General features: G+C 28.6%; 2 non-coding genes across 2 annotated transcripts; one reads left to right on the top strand and one right to left on the bottom strand.

Moving 5' to 3' along the window:
• The first annotated feature begins 3,501 nt into the window (after window positions 1-3,501).
• TRNAW-CCA (transfer RNA tryptophan (anticodon CCA)) lies at window positions 3,502-3,573 on the top strand. The gene has a single exon. It is a non-coding gene; the product is annotated as a tRNA-Trp (tRNA).
• Window positions 3,574-14,644: 11,071 nt separating this feature from the next.
• Window positions 14,645-14,716, bottom strand: TRNAW-CCA (transfer RNA tryptophan (anticodon CCA)). The gene has a single exon. It is a non-coding gene; the product is annotated as a tRNA-Trp (tRNA).
• Window positions 14,717-22,792: the final 8,076 nt, after the last annotated feature.

Below are 22,792 nucleotides of genomic sequence, written 5' to 3'. Positions count from 1 at the left end.
AGTATTATAAAGATAAGTCAAAATGTATATTTTGAGAAAAACACATCACTCACACCCAATTAAATAATTTTATTGTGATATATCATGTCTACACCGCGTACCGTCGAACATACTAATTGCCAAAGGAACAAGAAAAAGAATATAAAATTATCATATTTAATTATAATATAAAAAATAGTTTAATTTTATTGTGTGATATATCATTACCATATAAAAATATTAATATTTAATAATATTTAAGATAAGTTACTTTATTTTTTATCTCAAAAAATAATATAAAATTAAAATATAATTTAATCTAAATATTAAATATCATAACATTCACTTAATATCAAATTATCATTAATCTTATAATTTTAATAATTAATAAATAAATAATAAAATTAAAATTATAAATTTTAGAAAATTAGTGACTAAAATTTAAAAATTACATATTTAATATTATAAAGAGAATCAAAATTACAATTTAATTTGATAATTTTATTTAAATCACCTTCAAAAAGTTATGTGAGTATTTAAATAGATAAAAATAAAAGAAAATAAAATAAATAAGAATTTTTAATATTTATAATACAAAATGTTGATTACAACATTGAGTTCTTTTTTTAAAGTCATGATGACGAATAATACACTGTTGTGCACAACTATAATATTGAGACACATTAATCACTTCTAGGTAAAATGCAATAAACTATTAAATTAGTTCCTCGATATTTTATTATTTATTTTAATATAATAAAATTATATAATTAATTCTTAAAATATCTATAAAAAAATCATCCATTTAGAAAGGTGTATTGGATTCAAATTTTAAAAAAATTTAAAAGAGTTTTTTATTATAATTTTTTTATGATATTTAATTAAGATTTTTTAATATAAAAGTTATATAATATTTAATTAAGATAATTAATATTTTTTAAAAATATATTAAAATTTGATGATATTTAATTAAGAAAATTAAAAAAAATTTATAGTTAAATTAAAATTTAATGATATTTAATTAATTTGTTTTACTTAAAAAAATTTGTTAATATTAAAAATATATAGATATTTTAATAGATTATTTTGATAAATAAATTTCGTGAGACTTTTTAGTATAATTTACATATAATTCATTCAATAATTTCATAAAAAATTATTAAAATTTCAAATGACTTTTTTTTTGTTTATGTTTATTTTTTTCACCATTTTTTTTTTCTCTCATAATCTCTTTTCTCCTCTTTCTTTTTCCTATCTCATATTCTTTTATCTCTCTTGCTCCTTCTCATTTTCTCTTTTCTTTCTCTCTTGCTCACTTTTTCATTTTCTCTCTTTCTCTCTCTTTCTCTTTCCTATCTTATCTTCTTTTCCCTCTCCTTCTCTTCCTTATCTCATTTTTTTTTTCTCATGTCTTATCTATCTTTTTTTTTTTTTTCCGGTTTATCTCTCTTATCTACTTATTTCTTCTTCTCTCTAATTTTTATCCTATTTTTTTATCAATTAATTTTTTTTATCAATATTGATATATAATATATCAATACTTATTTTTGAATTATTAAATATTTAATTTTTTAAAATTATTAAATATTATATATTGTTAAAAATTTTAGATTATTAAAATTTTAAAAATATTTATATTCAATGAAATTTATTATTAATTAATTTTTAAAATATATTTTGACAATTCTACTAGTTAATAAATATTATAAATTTACTCAAAATCAATAGTATAAATAAAGAAATATAAATACATAAAGAACTATATAAATAAATATTACTTAAGAAGATATGAAATCATAATCAATTATTTATTAAAGAATTAAAAAAATTATTGATTATATTTTTCTATTTAAATCATGTCATTTTGTATGTAGTGAATATGTTTATTTTTTTTAAAAAAAATTACATCATCATTTGAAATTTAATATGAATTTTTAAGATACAAATCTATTAAAATTATATTATAAAATATTGATAATTTTTTTTTTTTGTAAAAAAGCTTAAAAATTATTACATTTCTATAAAAAAAAATTTAAAAGTTTAAAAAATTATTAAATCCATACAAAGTATTTTTAAAAATTTACAAAAAATTTTTATACTAAAAAAAAACTTTATGAAATTCCGATCCAATACGGTCCTTTAGTCTCTAAGTTAATATAATTTACAAACAATAAATTTTAATATAAAGAGCTTTTAATATTTAAAATTTATTTATATAATTTTATCATTTTTGTTAAGATTAAATTAATAATTTATTCCAAGTTATATGTTCTGTCTTTATCATTTTTCTAAGGTTGCATGGTGTGAAGTCTAGAGTTGAGTTAAATAAACTGCCCAATAAATTGAAAAGCGACAAAATAAAAATTAAATAATTAATACAAATAATCTGTGGGTAATGAAATGTGAAGCCGGGCTATTAATTCTTATTCAGATTTCCTTCATGTCTTCGGGCCCACACTAGACACAACCGTCCAATTTTAATTAACCATATACTTTCTCGGATAATACTTTCTCTAAATTCTAAACTTATATATTAGTAAAAAAATATTAAATTTTTTAACTAAAATATATATATATATATATATATATATTAAATTATATTAATTTTATTTAATATTTTTAATCGATAAATATCTCTAAAATAATAGATGAAAATATTATGTAATTAAGAATGTTTTAGTATATATAATATATATTTTATGTGAAATTGTGAAAATTAAATGTATTTAATTAATTTTTTAATCTATGAAAAATTTAAATTTGTATTTATATATAAATTCAGAAAGAGTAAATAAAATTAAAAAATGACCGTTTTGAGTCGATTAAATTTGCTCCTCTTAAATTAGGTCTTAGTTTAATTTTTTTTTAAAAAAAAAAAATTGGAAGATGAAATTTTACTAAAAGTTAACCGTCATATTTTTCAACAAGTATCAATTTTCAACAAAGTTAAAAAATAATACAATATATGTGATTAATAATATAACATAATTAAAAAATATTTATTAGTTTAGATATATTTTGATAAGTCTCACTGCTCCTCAAAACAAGTAGGAAGTGCAATAACTAATAAGGTTTATTTTGTAATTTTTTTAATATTTTTTTGTTATAGTAACTTTATTATTATAAATATATATGATTATAAGTAAAAATTCTATAATTTTATATTATATTGAATTTTTTATATTAAATTTAATCACATATTTACTTTTAAAATAAAATCTCTTAAAAATATATTTTTTTACTTGAAATTAATTTTTTTTTAGTTACATAAAATTAAGATTTAAAATATTTTATCTAAATATACGATAAGTTTTCCTCTTGTTACCTAATTTTTCAGCGAGGGAGGACTTTTTGAACTACTCGCTATTACTTAAGAAATTAAAAAAAAACAATAAAAATATATTTAAAAAAAAAAACAAAGTTTTAAATATTGAAACCAATAATACATTGCAGATACTGCATACCATTAAAATTTAATCACTAATTTTTGTCTACTTTTATAAACAACATTACATTAATAATGGATCCGTGGCGCAATGGTAGCGCGTCTGACTCCAGATCAGAAGGTTGCGTGTTCGATTCACGTCGGGTTCAATACCCTTATTCATTAAATATTTTTATTTTTTATATTTTGGAGTGACATTAGAATTTTTAAATAACAGAAATGTCTTTAAGCAACTTATATAATAGTAACAGATTAACAATCCTATAACCTTTTCTTAGAATTCCATCTCATTTTAGGGATTATATATAATGAGAGATCCATTTCTTTTAAGAATAAGTTTAAATCTTAAATTCTAAACTCTGATTAGACTTACTTCGTTTAATAATTTATATTTTATATTAAATTTTAACAATTTAATTATTTAACTTAAAGTTTTTAATATATAAATTAAGTCTGTAAATTTTTAAAAAATTTAAAAATTATTTGATATATTGCTTCATTAATTCAAATCAACGTATAAAATAATTTTATAATTATCTATTCATTTGAATCAATGAAATAAAGTATCAAATAATTTTTAATTTTTTTAAAAATGTACAAACTTGATATGTGCATTAAGAACTTTAAATTCATCAGTTAGATCGTTGAAATTTAATATAGAATATGAGTTATTAAATGAAATAACTTTAAATAAACTTACTTATAGAATAAACAGATCTCTTCTCTTTCTCTCTCTCTATCTATATATGTGTGTGTGAGAGAGAGAGAGAGAGGAGGAATTACATGACATTTAACTTTTTTGCTAACTAAAACACTGCCTAATAACTTTATATCATATATAAATTTTGTCAATCTAATCATTGAACTTTAACTTCATGTCACCTTGTATGTTTATATCAATTTTTATTAAAATTAAATAATTTGAAGGTAATCAAATTGTTTATATTCTTATATACTTTAAAATGTATATATAACGTTAATTTTTATATATATATATATATATATATATATATGTGTGTGTGTGTGTGTGTGTGTGAGAGAGAGAGAGAGAGAGAGAGAGAGAGAGAGAGGGAAAAGAGGTATCAAATCATGCATCTTGGATTAATATAATTTTTTCTTATATATAAGATTTGAGAGTAAAAAATTTTCAACCTAACAATATATTTTGAAAATTAATCATTTAATTGAAAGTTATTATGTATGTAATAGTTGATAAAAGTTACATTGATATCATATGATCACTTTTATATATATATATATATATATATATATATATATATATATATATATATCAAGAGAGAGATAGGAAAAAATAGTATTTTTATTGACGATTTCATACTCAATGAGAGATCCAAATTTCAATTTTTGGTTAAGAAATATTTAAACTAAATAAATTATATTATTTATAACAACCTGTCATGACTGTTACACTTAAAAGAATCATGATCTACTCGTAGTGAAATTATCTCATATTAAAGGATTTATACTCGAAATAACTAGATATGCACATTATAACATATATATAAATATAAACAATTAAAACAAATCTACAAATATATATAGTACATGTACAATTATCTAGTATAAAAATAATATAAAATCCTAAATGTTAGTCAAGTACAACTATATACAACTACCGTATGGTGTAGTCCAAAAGATCCGAAAATGTTGTCATCCACTTAATGGCCTCCACTGCTCTCCTTTGTCGACCTATTATTGCTTTACTTTCATACAAAGTATGATCATCGTAGTTCATTTACATGAAAAATATGTAATAGTAAGCTAGATTTTAAAAACATACAAGTATAGAAAGAAACATCTATACTACTGTCCAACATGTAAACTAACCAAAAATCACTACATGATTTACAACATACAATAGTCGACATGTTTGAAAATTAAGCACCCATGCAATTCAAACATTCATCACAATCGCATAGCATAACAATATATTCATCAAATGCATATGAACAACAATAACAACTCACACCACATCATATGCATATTCAACAACTAATGTGTCGTCATTCATTTACCTACGTAGGTCTCCTAATACACTAAAGCAGTCTAAGTGGCTTGATCCTACCGAAATAACTCAATCACTTTCACACCCAATGCACCCGCTGGATCGACAACTAAAATGGGATACTAATCCTTCTTTTGATTTCTTGGGTGTTGCCACTTATACTAGGAAAGTTCGATTCTGTTGTTAGGACTAGAATAGCTAGGTATAGGTATACCATGACCTTAACATGAATTACCAAGTCACATATAGAGTTAGCCTACTAACTATCCACAAGGAACCACACAACCCTTCCAGTAATCAGTTAAGGGTTGTATCCTTTGACTTTATGCTTTACTCCACACTAGCTAAGGACCTAAAAGAGACTTACAAAATCCACTCAAAGAGTTTCGCACCTACTCAAAGAAGGTTTTCAACAATTGGCCTCTCAGAGCACCAAAACAAGAATCACTACATGAGATCTTCAACTTTCAAACAACACCCTCTCCTCTAGTCATAAGCCAATCAATCATGTTTTAATACTTACAACATTCTCAACATTGCCTTAACATACATCATCTATATACATTACCCCAATTTAATGCATATAGAAATCAAATCACACCAATCATATTTAGCATACTAATGCTATACACCTCATCCAAGACTAACATACCAATATTAAACAACTTTTTCAATAAGAGCATATCAATGCCTATTCACACGCCAATCATGCAATTATAGCATATAAATTGTAACGACCCGCCATGGTCTCTACACTTAGTGGAATCGCACTACTACTAGTGAACTAAGAGAAATATTAAGTTGGATAACTCATACATACATGTATAGATAAGAATAAAAATAACTAAATTTCTTAAATACAAAATAGAACGCCATATATGTACATTCATTCCAAAAATAATATTCTCTAGTGCCGGTCAAGCACAAACAAAACCGTTACCCAAAATGGTAACCCTAACACGAGGATCAAACTCCTCGTCTCGCAGCAGTCACCTCAATTCCAAGCTAGCCCTGACCTGCTCCCATACCAAGTATGATCATCGCAGTTCCACCACATGGAAACAAAAGGGTAAGCTAGAATTCACAAATCAATCATACAAGTACAGAATAAAATCTATACTACACATCATCCAACTATCAATCATGCATAAAATACAATCCACCAATCATGAAGTCAAACACCACACTTCATCATACTAATAATCATGCAATAAATGCATCTCATGATAGATATCAATGCATATCAATCATCTAATGCGTCGTCACGCATACACCTAGGAGATCTCCATAACAACAGAGTTGTATAAGTGACATTCCATCCTACCGAAACCACCCCAACCGTTTTCACGCCCGATGCGCCCGCTCGGTCATAACTAAATAGGATATAATCCTCACTCGGGTTTACTCGGATTATGTCACATACACAATTAGAAGTCCAGATCCACCGTCAGGTATAGCACAGCTGGGTACGGGCTTACCACGACCTTGGCATGCATAACCAAGTCAATTATGGAGTTCGCCCACCGACTATCCGCAAGGATCCACGCACCTTCCCGAGTATTTGGTTAAGGGAATAACCCTTGACCTCATACCCCGCTCCAACACTAGCTAAGGACTTAGAGGAGACTCACCCAACCCAGTGGCCTATCTGAGCACCACTCTCCCAAATCCAGTGGCCTCCCTGAGCACCACTCTCATATATCAGTGACCTATCCAAGCACCACTCTCAAGAAACTCTATGTGAGCTCTTCCAGTTCGAAAATATTTTTCCTCTCCTCAAGTCCTAGGCTAGACTCATGCCATAAGGCATCACATGCAATCATGCATCATAGATCATACATGGTCTACCCACCATCATGATCAACAATCATACACATATGAACATATACTCATGCCATATCATATTTAAACATTCATATATATCATCACTATGCATACATATGAATCACACCTCAGCATACATCATATATCATACATACATGATCTCAAATTTTAACTTTAAACATGCATAAGCATCAATTTAAATCAATTATTTATAAACATATTCACGCTCGGTGTAGCCTTAGCTCGCCCAGCCTAATCCCAACCTGAGAGTCCTAAGACTCATTCACGCCCAGTGCGTTCAACTCACGCTCGGTGTCCTTGAAACAGAGACTCCTAAGAGTATCCGCGCCTGACGCAACCAAATCATGTCTGGCCCAACATCCAACCCCGAGAGTCCTGAGCTCTTTCACGCCTGGCGCGCTCAACCTGCGCCTAGCCTAATCCTAGTTAGAGAGTTCAGAAACTCTCATCCAAACCAACAAATCCAGCCACATGCAAACACAAAAACATAATGCATAGGCTCCATACAACACAAATAAACTCAAAATCTACATGCACCCATCCGATGCATCAATTCCACCCAAAAATCTCATTTTCCCAAAACTCCAAAAAATGAGCGAATTCTCCGATCCAGCCATGGATCCTCAACTTTCATGCATCAATTGAGTTTCTAAACTCACATGCAACTTAAATAACAAACATTCTAGCTTCCCTCACCTGAAGATTGGCTCAAAATAGCCAATAACTGAGAAGAAGTAGAATTCCCTTTCAAAGCTCAACCCGGAACTTCAATCCTCCCATAGCAAGCTTCCTAGTCTGAATTTCAAGAAAAGCCAGAAGATGTTAGTGATCTAGAGGAGAAAAGGAATCATACAGAGAAATTTGGGAGAGAAAAGAGCTCACAGACCCAGAGTCCTTCTCTCTAAAACTTCTCTCTAAAAACTCGCATTCTCCTCACTGCCCACAACCCCTATTTATAGACATTCCAGAGTGGCTAGAACGGCCTGTACCGAAACCGGAACGGCCCGTTCTGCACCCCTTCATCATGTGCAAAAATCACATGCAGAACGGCCCGTTCTAAAATCAGAACGGCCCATTCTGGAACTCATCCAGAACGGCCCGTTCTCCATATAGAACGGCCCGTTCTCCCTCTAGAATGGCTCGTTCTCAACTACGATTTTCAGGTCAATTTAATAGCTTGGAATGGCCCGTTCCATATTGGGAACGACCCATTCTAGGCTACTAAATCAGCCACATTTTTTTTTCTACGTTACATAAATCTCCCATAACATATCAATTCTCATCATCAATTTCAATCATATAATTACAACATACCAATGCTCAACTCATAGTTCAACCATACAAAAGGGTAGCATGCCAATGCTTTTCAATTAAATAAGAAATAACATACCAATACTCATAATCATAATACACCATAAAACATCTACATATATCGTCACAGATCAACATATATAGACTCAACACTTATCATACATAATAAAACATCCAATAAACTCTATTACTCTATTCATGTTCACCAATTCACCCATCAATCAAAAGGTATCATCAACAGAACCCACGCTTGGTGCAATTTACTTCTCGCTCGATGCCACTAAGGTAAGGAACTCTCTACCTTGTCCACGTTTGACACCACTCAACTCGTACTTGACGTGACTAAGACATGGAACCCTTAGGACCTCACGCTTGGTGTGGAAAAATCCACATCTGACTATATATCAAGCAAAAAGCCTCTAATTGACTCATGCCCGACATCGCCTCACTAGTGTCTAGTGTCGTCTAGGTAGAAAGCCTCTGCCTTGATCACACTTGGCGTCACTCAAACCATGTCCGACGTCATCTCAATCCAAGATGAGGCTTTCGCTCACGCTCGATGTCACCGATCCTGCGTTCGACGCGAATGGGACAAAGACCCCTGGTTGGAACTATATTTGACGCCACAAAGGCTCGCTTGGCACGACATCAGAAATTTGCAAATGCATACTTCAAATTTTGCCCAAAATCACTTGAAAATTGGAAACTCCAAGCATGCAATGTATCAAACATGAGTACACACCAATCTCATCTCATTTCACACCAGAAATTCAACATGCAACTGAAATTGAGATCAACTTGTCAAATTACACTCAAGTGCTCAAAACCCCAAAACCCACTCCTTTCCATCCAAGCATCTAAAAATCCATCAACAACAGTACATTATAAGGGAAAGAAACTAACATGCAACACCAATAATTCCTAGATTCCCTTACATCTATAACTCAAAATTTTGGAAAGAAGAGGAAGGAAGAAGGAAAGAAACTGCTCCGAGCTCCAAAAATAAGAACTTCGCACTAAACACTCTGATTCAACTCCCTACGGACCTAAATCAAAGTACACAAACTCGTCAGTGATTCGAGGAAAAGAATAGTCCTATTGAGAGAAAATTTAGAGAGGAAGGAAACCTACAGACCCAAAGCACTTCTCTCTAGATTGTTTCTCTAGAATCTAGAGAACATGAACTTATGAGACTCACTTCTCAATATTAGAAACCTTATATACATTCTCCCCTTAAGGTCAATTGGATAGAGACCCTCAAAGACCATATACATAATTATTACTAAAAGTCAATCATTAAAACTTATAGTGATACATTGTTAGCTTAATGAAAATTATTAGGATTAACTTAATAATAAAGAGATTGGAAAAATATGCAAATAATCATAAGTTTAAATCAGATTACTATTATTGTAATTTCAATAGATAAAAAGATTCTATTAACTACATGGATTCAATGACGGTAATTAGGTTGAATCCTTGATGTTAACTAAATTTTAAAATGAAGGAAAAAGAGTTAATCCGAAGAATATGGGGGTGTTTGGAATGATACCTAATGAAAAGATGTGGAAACATAGTTATAATCACAGTCATGTTGTGGGGTTCAAATCTTAACGCGGATCATTAAAATTCTTTGCCACAAATAAGACAAGCAGATGCCTTCCTATACAGCAAGCATTATCAAGGATTCAAATCTGTTTCCTGGGGAAGCTGTCACTGCCATCAAAATAATCATTCAAAATAGACATGTAATGGGCGTACACTAAATAACATATGTATATCAAATGGTTTTATTTTTATTCCCGTGACAACTTTCTCAAGTAAAAGATAATACTTATTTTTGTTCTGCATGGGCATTTTTCGATTTTCTAGATTAAAGACTAATTTCATTTTTGTGTAATATAGTTTTTGTTAGTTCGAAGATTTTTGGCACCAAAAAAGATAAAAATTAATAATGGAGGAAAAAGCACATGTTAGAAAATTATACTACTGAGAACAACACTGTAGTTTTTCTAAAGCGACGATTCTAGAATTCGATCTTTTTTTCAGCGGTTGGGGGGACATATTCTAGAATTCAACATTTGAACATATTCTATGAAAGATTGTTATCTAGGTAATACTATAACGCATTAATTGATGATAAATATCAAGACAATACAAGCATTTGCTGCAAAAAAAAAATATTTATCATGTTATAAAAGAATTATTCTTTGTAAATAATTGAAAACATTTAATATAATGTATTAAATAGCCTACTATGGTTGGTTGGGAGGTTTGGGTAGTTTGAGATCCTATTCCTACCTTTGCAAACAAAAGTTATATTCCAAAAACGTTTCAAAAAAACATGTATTAAATGTTCTCTAATAAATACTATTATTTTGAGACATGGTCGCAATACCTTTTAATTAATCAATTACCGATAGTTAGCTCTTTTTGCTGAAAGTGTGAATATTGAAATCGGATTGCAATGACTACATTAGTTTATTATCAATGTCCCAAAACCAGTTGAGGAAGCCCATGGTAACTGGTGTCCCATGGCCGGTTGCATGTATAGGCCCAAAGTGAGACTTGGAAAGGAAAAGTAAAAACCCAGAAAAGTATCAAATAAGTATTGTATCCACATCCACTTCATTAACCAAAACCACAATTTTGATGCTTTCTATTGAAAGAACATCAAGATCAATGGTTTAAATTTAAGCCGTTTTATCCACTTCATAAAAAGTTGATACATTGAACATCGAATATGGAATAGTTTTTGTGCGGTGAGGAGTGCGATTGACTCACTCACAAAGAGTTGACCCGATCGAGATTGCAAAAAGATTCACCATATCTATTTCGATACAAGTGTGATGATGCATTAGGGGATTTCCTCAAACTCACGAGGTCTAGAAGAGGGAGACGAAAGTAGATCGAGTACATGCATGATAATGCCAAAAGAGGCTTATCTTTTCCACCTTCAAGCAATGGAAATAGAAAAATAAAATTGTGGAGGACTAGATTAGATACATAGAAAAAGTACAAGTGGGATATTTTTGCTTTCACGGAGAAGGTGATATAAATTGCAACATGTGCATGCTAAATAATGGAGCTCGATCGCAAATCCAAAGTACCACGGCTTTGGATAAACATTAGTCAAAAAAGTAAGTTTATCGAATAGATAATCTTATATTTTAAACATGTGATGTGAAAAGATATGTAATCTAAATAGATATGAAAACATTATTCTTGAAGTTATAGATGAAAAATTTAGGTTATTATTTAGTGGTATGGACAAGTCTCCATGAAACAAGCGGGTATGGTGCGGAGTGTGTGGGGCAGTGACAGAGGGAGTGGGACATTGACAGTTACATTCCTATGCATGGGTGCCCACCGTCCCATGGCCATGCTCTCTCTTTCCACTTTTTCTCACTAAACTTATTGTCATGTGTTTGCCCTACTACTTCCTTTTCTCACTCCCATGATCATTTCTATATTTACAAGTCTGTGAAAAAGAGTTTCTTTACGTGAATATGTATATCCAACCATATAAGGCAAAAAGGATAACTTCGTTTTACATGGGAGAAGAGGATAAAAACAAAAACAACTCTCATCTTTCTTCTTCTACTATATATAAGTCTATTTAAATAAAGTTTAAACTTATTATCAGATAAAGGTCTTTATTAATATATAAAAGGAGACTTTGTGTAATAATTATCTTTTTATTTTCACATTTATTGAACCATTGTACTTATCAGGTAATATAATTTTTTTTTTTAGTAATTATCATCCTCTTTATAACTCATTGAATAGCCATTCACCTTATTTTTTCTTAAAAACAAATATTAAGAATTTCCCTAAAAATTAATAAGCAGGAAAAGAAGCAACCTATTTTAAGGAAGCTATTCTTAGCGAAATCGGGAGAAAAATTGAATATTATATAAAAAGATATCCAATTAGGTCACTAAAACTAACATGAATTATTATATTAATAAATTTTAATTGAATAGATTTTTCTCAAAATTTGTTAGCGTTTTAGGAAATTCTATATCAACAAGTGACCAAATTAGTGTATATAAGTGAGGAACAATCCTCACTTTACAAGTCAATTTTATAAGGTTAAATTAGACTAAAATTTACTATTCTAAGTTGTATGAAAATCTATACCGATGATTATTTGTAAATTTATTAAGTTACCTGTTATCGAGTCATTATCAGATCACTTGTAGATGTCTACTTTTACAAATTTCACGTTCGAAATGTCAAATCTTGATACGTGGATAAATAATAAGTGATCTTTTTTAATTATGTAGAGATAAGTGGGACTTGATTTTTTTTTCAATAAATGTATTAAAAGCTTTCTTGACATATTATTTGCAAAATTTTAATCAAAGTTGTTTATTATATTCTTGTACACCATATTTTTAAAAATTAATAAAATATATGACCTATTTGATTACTTTATTTCCTTAATAATTATTTAATTTTATTAAAATTTACACGCAATTTTGATAATATATAATTACAATTTACAATTTAACCGTTGAATCAATACAACTACATCCTTCCATTTTATTCCAAAATATCCTACAATCATTTAAAAAATTAAAATAAGGAAGTAATGTTCCGTTAAAGTCAATTACAATCATTTTAAATTGATATATGGTAGATTGTTTTTGCCAAATGGGTTATTAGTTGGAAGGGCGATGGAATCATTTCTAAGAATCTGACACTCAAGTCAAATTGAATCAAAAGTATATTTAGGATAAAAATGGTATATAATGTGAGAAGTCTTCTTTTACGTGTCTTTTTTAAATATTGAATTGATAAGACTAATCTATATCAATATACAGGGCGGATATGAACTTTTTGTGTAAAAATTCTGTTATACTTGTCTTAGCTTTTTATTATATTATTATATTTTTTTATTATTAAAGGATAATTTAATAAATTTTTATTATTATATTAATTAATTAATATTAAATTATTCCATAATTCTTTCCAACCGTTTATAATCTCCACTATGCACATGATATAGTGTGGTTTTTCACTTTAAAACAAAAAAAAAATCATATATTTTTTAATGCATAAAATCATAACTATCTCTTAATTTAAATAAAATATATACAAGAACATAAAGTGTCTCAATCTTGCTAATTGAGATGATGTAATTATCTTTTAGCGATAATTAAATATTTTTAAATGATTTTTAGTTAGCTCATGTTAATTGTAACCTAATTGTATTAGGTCAATTTGATTATTGTATCGTATTGGTCTTTTATTAATTGAGTGAACCAAATAAACCTTTTGACTTATGATTGGTCGATTTGTTAAATATGTCTTATAACAAGAGTCAGTGAATTTTTGAACCATCCCCCATAAATAATTGAGACAAAATGACATAATTTACGGAATATGTATTATAACGATCATAAATATTAATATTTATTTATTTAATAATAATAATAATAATAATAATAATAATAAATTAGAAAATCAATGAAAAAAAAAGGATTCATCATATAGGATATATATAGGGATTCTTAAGTCTTAAGAAATGATGAATTTATACTTATTAAATCCTCTAAACTGAAATATCTATTATGTCATTTTAAAAGAAATTTCATACTGAAAGAGTTATTCATAATTAAGTTGAACTAATTAAATGAGGTTCAACTTGCCTAAGTTAGATCTTAAACAAATGCAAATATATTTTAAAATATAAAAGATAAAGCGTAACCAAAATGCCATGTCCTACTAGTAACACCATTAGGGAGATTTTGTAGATATAATATGTTGGGCCTTTCCGGAGTCACTTGTGCCGTATGTAACTCAGTTACCATATTCGGAGAATATGGAGCATGTTTTTTTTTTTATATCTTTAAGTTATATAGTATATAGAATATACAACATGGTCTACGCAAGTTCATTCTAAACCAATGTAACTAGAGGGGAGACAAGAAATTAATGTAAAAGCATTGATGGAAAGTGTTTGAAAGAAGTACCCACAGAGTTTTGGCAAAAAAAAAGAAAGATCCATAGGTAGCTTACGGATCGGGGTTTGAACCCGACGTGAATCGAACACGCAACCTTCTGATCTGGAGTCAGACGCGCTACCATTGCGCCACGGATCCGTTGCTGATACCTTACTAGATACGTTAATAATTATCATATTATCTTTTTTTGTGGATTATGCAGCTTCATTATGCATAAAAATGTAGGGTATTTCATTTTAGTAAATCACAATTTTCAATAATATTATTTTTGTATAAATTTAAAAATGTGTTTGGTTAGATTTAATAATTTTAGAATTATTTTTTAAATAATTATAAAAAGAGTAAAAAAAATGTTATAATTGTGTTAAAAATAATTTCCATGAGAATTTTCCACCCCATATTTCTTTTTTACTGCAAAATTGTGCTTGTTTTAGCAGGAATTGAGCCACAAAACGAAAGAGGTGACTAAGAGACTACGCAATGGTCAAACTCATTCGTTTACGAATTAGAAGACTAAGTAACTAGAAATCTGCACTTACTGTATAGTTGTTTATAATTTTGTCTCCGTTCAAGATGGGCTTAAACTTTAGCATACGATAAGGTTTTGGGTTTTGTATAAATATGAAGCCCAATATCTGAGTTTAATTTTGTCCCATCGTTATTAGAAATCAATGGCCCATGTTTTCACGATTAATCTGAAACCACGCGTCCACATTGATGAGTTTTTGTTTGTTCCATTTGGGTCCAAAAGATTTCATTTTGTCTCATGATATATATACCTCTTTTTTTTAATTATATAAGTAAACTTGTTCTTTTAAATTTTTATTCAAGTACTATGTCCCATTTACACGTCTAAAACGTACAACATCAAATAATTTAAGTGTTCCATAAAATACTTTCCGTAATAGTAAAATTAGTGTTTCTAAAAACATTTTCTAAAATTGTGTTTTTAACATATTTTTGAAAAGTACTTTCCAAACATATAAAAAAAATACAATTCTAAAAAATATTTTTCAAAATACTAATTTCATTGTTCCAGAAAGTACTTCGAAATAGTAAAATTAGTGTTCTTGAATGCCTTTTCCATAATACTAAATTTGATATTAAGGTTTTTGGAAGTGTGAAAGAGAAGAAAGTGTCGGAAGAAAAAAATGTACATCTAACTTGACAAAAATTGTGGCAGAAGTCGCAAGTGCCTACCATGCGGTCGCTCACCAATTTTATGATCTAAGTGCATGTGAAAAGTGAAAGGGGTGAAGGGAAAAGAAAGTAATGTAAAAGAGATAATTAAAATTACCTATTGAAATAAGTAGGAAACAGGAGGAAAACAAGATGATGCATATAAAAATTGAAAAGGGAGAAAAAGAAAGTGTGTGAAAAACAAGAAAAAAGTAGTAACTTAAAAGTTGGAAGTGTAAAATTAAAAAAAAAAAAAAAAAAAGAGATTACGGGTATTTTAGATTTTTTTTTAAATAAAGGAGGTGTAGTTATAAAATCAAGGAGGTGTATTTATCATGAGTCTTTCATCTTTCTAATGATACCGTCATTTTTTTTTTGGAGGGATAACTGTACACGGGCTAAAGCCAAATGGCCCAAGCAATAAAAAGAGATAAAGTATATGTTAGATAAACACATGAAAGTGGTTGATTGAAGTTATGTTTAATTCTTTTGGTTCAGTTCGTGCTTGGAGAGATAAAAGATCATAAAAGAAACACATATGCTTAGGTTTGAGGTTTAATTTTAATTCCTGAAAGACTGTGCTTCCTTGTACAGGACAGAGACACAAATAAGTCACAATAATGTCAAAAAATATGGACTTCAAATATATCGGATAATGCGTTTTGTTAATTGAAAAATGTTTCTGTTTACAGCAAAATTGAAAATTGTTAAGATGATCATAACATTGGCATCTATGACTAAAAATTCTCCCTAATTTACATCTACCATAAATTAATCTTACCATTCACTCAATATGAAACACTACAAGTGGTTTATTCTTTTTACGAGTAAACATTTTAATGATTCTTTTTCTTAATGCTTCAGAAAAGGAGACAACTAAACATTTATTGATTCCTTCAAATTGTATAAAATCTATGTCATATAAATTCTTAACTTATTGGTGTCGAGTAAATCAGTCTAACGATGAAAATTGGTGTTATATGTCTTGTCCACCAAAAGGTCCATTTCATAGCACTTACAAGATTATACTTTTATTATTATTATTATTACTATTATTATTATTATTATTATTTTATTTTTATTTATTTATTTTTGGACAATTAAGGCTAGTGTTAGAGTTGATCATCAACTTTTTTTTTGAGAATTTTAAGTAAACTTAAGGATTAACTATTTTATCTTCAATACAAGTTTATATAAAAGGTGTAATATAATAATGTGGGTGAAAATGAAGGAATAATATAATAATATAAAATATTCCTTTTTCCCAACAATAATTGTACTCGAAAGTTTTTACACAAATATTAATAATAACAATAAAGACATGCATTATTTTTAATAGTGACATCAGTTGAATAATTAATAAAGAAGCAAGCTAAAAAAAAATAATTAATATTATATTGAAGAATAAAAATATCAATTATTTTGAAATAATTTTGAAATACTAAAACTACAGTTAATTTGAGATGGAAGTAGTATATTTTGAAAACTAAAATATTCTCTTTCATCCTTTCATGTAAACATTTTTCCAACCGTCTATAATAATATTGTATCATCTAGTCTAGTTGTCAACCGATCTCTCAAACGCTTGATTGTTTAAAAACTAAAATCTCATACATTGACACACTCAGATACAAGTATATAAATAGATTTTAAGATTAGAACAAATATATATATATATATATTTCTTTGAATATGTTGAACTTAAAATTTCTAAAAATATTCTTTAATATTGGAAGAAATAGCGGTTCATGTTAATAACAATTGTAACCATTTATTATATTTTCTCTTTGAGAAAGGTTGTTCAAGTAATATTAAGTTATTATTAGGCACTATAGATGTACATGAGTAGAAAGGTGTATGACGTTAGAGGCAAATTTCTATCATGCACGTTCTCTGCCTGTCATTTATACAGGGAACCCAATAGCATAATGAAGTACACAACTTCATTGACGTTTTCAACTTGAGTAGTGACTCATTTTAACTTCACACAATGTATGTACACTCCAATGACCACGACATCTCATACTTCTCCATTCAACAGAAACAACGTCGTTTTCATTCCAATATATATATTTATTTATTTCAATATGCAATTCCATAATCATTATCGTGTAACATGCATCTTTATATATATTCTAAGCATTAAGTTGGCGACCAAACACACTTTGTGACCCCACCATGCTTGCTGTGTGTTCTACTGACTAGTGGACCTTTTAATTCAGTTTCAATGGACTAAAGCTGTATGCCAAAGCTTGGAACTAATTCTTAAAAAATAATACTAAGTTTGCATGCGTTCTCTACACTCTATACTTTTTTGAATGTTTGTGTTATTCAGAAAATCTACATTTGAATGCAACTGTGCTGACTTGGCCTAAACTACTACTGTTCATGATGAAAGCTCAGTTGATGGAAGATGAATAAAAGGCACTGAGACTTTGTGAGTTTCATGTGAGTGAATGAGGAGAGGTACAAATAATGTACAATGCAATTTTTATAGTGTGGTAGGTCCTTTTTTAAATTGAATATGCTTCTCATCTCACCGATTCATAATTGCCAACAATTGAGTAGCTTAATTTGGCTCCACCACCTCTCCAAGAAAATGGAATAACAATAAACTATAACTAAAGCAAATAAAAGGAGGGTGTGTGATATTGTTAATATAGCACACTTTTCCCTTTTCTTTTTCATTTTCATAAACAATGCAATGACTGCATGCTGAGTTGTGCCCCAATATGAACAGTGGAATTTCTTTTGTACGGAATAAGGAGACAAAATAACCGGGTAATCGCCTATGATGGTGCATGGAATTATATAATTATTCTTAAAGTGTACTATCGTGTAACTATGATAGAATAGTTTAACTCATTTCTTATGAGCTCCAAAATGTTATATAAAATTTAAGAAGTTTAACAATTTTTTTTCTCTAAATTTCAATCTTTAAGAACTTAATTATTGTGAATCGGAGCTACAAACATATTAGATTTTTTTTAATGATGAGAATTGAGTAATATGTAGAATTTTAAGTCCGAATCATTTTATTATTATTATAATTTTGATGAATAAAAAGAATTTAATTTTTTTGATTTACCTTTATATTGAGTTTGAGAGCTAATTATATATGGCAATTATATTTTTTTCTTTGGTTATTTTGTTGTGACTGTTCTGTGTGAACGCTTTAGGCACTTCTCTTTCTGTCTCGGATAAAATATAGTAAAATAGAAATGTGGGTTTGGGTGACCCTAATGCACAAAGGTTTGATATAATTGGTGTTGCAATTAAGAAATTGGTGAAGGATTGGTTGGTAGGAAAAGTAATATACATGTGGAACAAGGAGTGGCTATGGAAAGAAGCTACTGATTAAAGCTTATTAGTAGATAAGACACGGTAGATTTTGTAAACTTTTGTGTCCCAATGATTTTAAAGAAGGGTCTACTTTTTTATTGAGTAGATTCAGCATGTTAATCTGCTAAGTGGGTTCCACCTAATGCTGCGAAAGAAGGTAGTTAGGACCCGTAAATGGAATGACTTTGTGATTCAGCTTACTGCTTGTGAAATTCTTATGCACCTTTTGAGAGGGAAATTTCATCCGGATCATAAGAGTCCGCATGAGGTTGTTTCTCTCCTTCGCAAAAGAAAATGACTTGTTAATAGAACGAACATACCAAAAATGAGAGGGACCCTGCCGATTTTGATAACGAAATTCGCAATTTCAAACATGATTCCTTCTTTTGACTCAAAACTAACAAAACCATCTTAATGGATTCAAAACCATCGTTTAATAAGATTGGATTAAAAATTGTTGATAGAACCTGTAAAGTAGGAAAAGAAAATAGATACTACAAAAAAAAAAAAAGAGATATTAAGAGTTGAGTTTAAGGATTCATCCTTATTGAACAAAATTCTAGGGAAGTGTTAAAGTAAATTTTATTTCAGATATAATATTTTTTTTTGTAATTATGTGTCATGATTTTCATACTTAACAGTTCATTATTAGTCGTGGAAAATAAATCTCTAGCTATCTAGAATTAACATACTTATAATACCTGGATATACATGTCATAATACACATATATGTACATACAAATATATGGCTAGATAAATTTTTATTTGTATATTATATATATATATATATATATATGTGTGTGTGTGTGTATGTGTACACGCGCATATGTATACAATAATCTTTTACTAAAGTATGAAAAGAAATTTTAGTTGTTGATCAAACAATATTATTAATATCTAGTTATACCAAAGTAACTTAAAAGATCAATATCGTCATCACCAACATGACCTCAATAAGAACTTCGTCAGTAACTTATCTCTGTTCTATTCCTATATCTAATATGATCATCACAATCTAATCACATGAAAACATACAAGAGTAAGCTAATATATAGAAGAATCAACAAACAATCAACTTTACATTGTAGAACCTCTGCTACATAATATTTCAACATGTTCAACTTCCATCACAACTAGATACTTGATCAACAAGTTAACATAACATGTGAACTCACATACACAATACGTTATTCAACTTGAACAACATAACAACATTGTACTCATCAATACAACAATATAGCATATGCACAACATTAAACAACTCAACAACATATGCAATTCATAACAACTAAATGCGTCATCGCATATTTCAACTGAGAGATCTCTTACAACAAAAGTGAATAGTTTAAGTGGCTTGACCTTACCGAACCAACAATGCGATCTTTTCAACCTTGGTAGATCAAAAACCAATTTGGATATCAATTCATAACAACATGGTTTCTCATATTTCATTATTTAAACTAGGAAGTCTAGTATTTCTGTCAAGGTAGAACAATGAGTGTGAACCTACCACGACATTAACTTGCTTGCATAATTAAGCTCTCTATGAGATTATCTTGTCGATTATCTTCTAAATACTATGTCCTTTCAATACTTAGTTAGAGATTCACCCCAACTTTGTCCCTTACTTGATTAGTTACTTTATACATGAATATCTTGGCATTGTCCACATATGGATCAACATTGGTTGCTTTATAATCAGTATAGCTCGACTTGACCCCTATACTAAGGTCACTTATAGTTGGTATGCCTCAACCTTATCCATATACCATGTCAACTAATGTCCTAAAAGGAGACTCAACTATCCACTTTAAAAGTCAACTACTCAAGAAAGATTTTTAACAATTGGGCTCATAGAGCACCATAACAATATCCTCTTAATAAAATATCCAACTTTTAAAACAACCTTTCTTCCAGTCTTAAGTCAATCAACTCAACACAACTCCATGCATTAAGCATCATCAACACAATTACTCAACATGGTATAACACACAACTCATGCTATATTGTATAAATAAATGATATCATACAACATATATGTCCTCCTACTTCTCATACAATGTTCAACACTTAGTAAAAAAACACAACACATTTTAAATAGAGTTAATCATCTGTACACTTCCAGTGTAAAGTTTTTTACACTGGCGACCAATCAAATCTTTTAAAATATTTTATTTTATTTTTATTTCATTAAATAAGCAACTGGCATAACACTATTAAAAGATATGATTGGTTGTCGGTATAAAAAAACTTTATACTGGAAGTGTATAGGTGATTAACTCTTTTAAATATGTAACCCTAAACCTTAAACCTGTCCATACTTAAAACTCAATAGTTCTCAATGTGCAAGTGCATAAAAAAAACATTGTTCATCATAAGCATCTCTTTTTCATCAACAAAACAACATGTAACTATCAATTAGTTCAAATTCTATAAATCTCACTAAGGTACCAAAACCCCAAAACCAACACACTAAATCCTCAATCATCTACAACCCAGCCACGAAACTCAATTGAATTCAAACTCATACAGCAACATAAATCAACAAGAATAGAGTTCTAATTTTCCTTACCTCAGAATCAATCATAAAGAAGATAGAAGGAAACATACGACTACTTTGAGCTACTTTACACCACCACCAACAACTATTCCGATTCTTGGCTTTGGAGTTTAGAATCTCCTAAAAAAACCACATAATTACTATTGAGGGAAGGAAAGAGAAGGAATTTGCAAAGTTGGAACAGAGTGAGGTACACTAAATCACAAAATAAGAGACTCATAAAAGTTCGAGGTTTAGTCAAACTAGTCCACTTAATATGTATTTGAGTAGGTAGGTTGGGTTGAATTAATCAATTTGACACTCTAATCCAAATGATGTCAACAAAATTGAAATTAGTTAGACAAAACATATATAAATTCTTTGAATAATGAAAGTTCTTAAAAAAATAATTTTCAAATATATTAACATAAACTATTTCTAAATCATGATAAACTAATATTTTAACTTATTAATGTATATGATAAATATTTAATTTATATAATAAATACTTTAGAGTATATAAATTATATTATAATTAAAATTTAACATATAAATATACTTTAAATTTATAATAAATAATTTATATTATGACATAAAGTTATTTGAACTCTTAATAAATAATTTTAAATATATTAAAATTTAATTAAAAAATAAAAATTAAAAAGATAAATCGAAAGAGTTAAGAGGTTAAAAAACTCCAAACTGCTTTTATCGAAACAAAATTCCGAAAAAAATTTCATTAAATAAAAACTCTTAAAATAAATATGGTACAATATAGATATTACCTTTTTATATAGAGAAGATTTACACATAAAAATAGTGTACAAATATTGTTAGCGTGCGTTTGGATGCACATTCTAGTAAGACGACACACGTTTTTTTTCTTAAAAAACATGATTCTTAATCTTTATATATGTTTGGAATTTTTCATCTTCACATAATTATACAGATAAAAATCAATTTTGGCCAATAGTGAAGATTACTTTTACGTTTTGAAGAATTGATTTTAGCTAAGGTTGATGAATATGAAAATCAATTCTACAAACGTAGCATTTAATTGTTACATAATGACATTAATTATAATATTTCATTATTGTATTTCCTTGAAACACATGTTAAGAAATCATTATTATTTTTTTACTAATTATCCTAAT

This window comes from Cajanus cajan, chromosome 6 (genome assembly GCF_000230855.2).
Source record: "Cajanus cajan strain Asha chromosome 6, NIPB_CcT2T_4, whole genome shotgun sequence".
Lineage (NCBI taxonomy): Eukaryota > Viridiplantae > Streptophyta > Magnoliopsida > Fabales > Fabaceae > Cajanus > Cajanus cajan.
The sequence above is the reverse complement of the archived record's forward strand: the minus strand, read 5'-3'. Positions and strand labels throughout refer to the sequence as shown.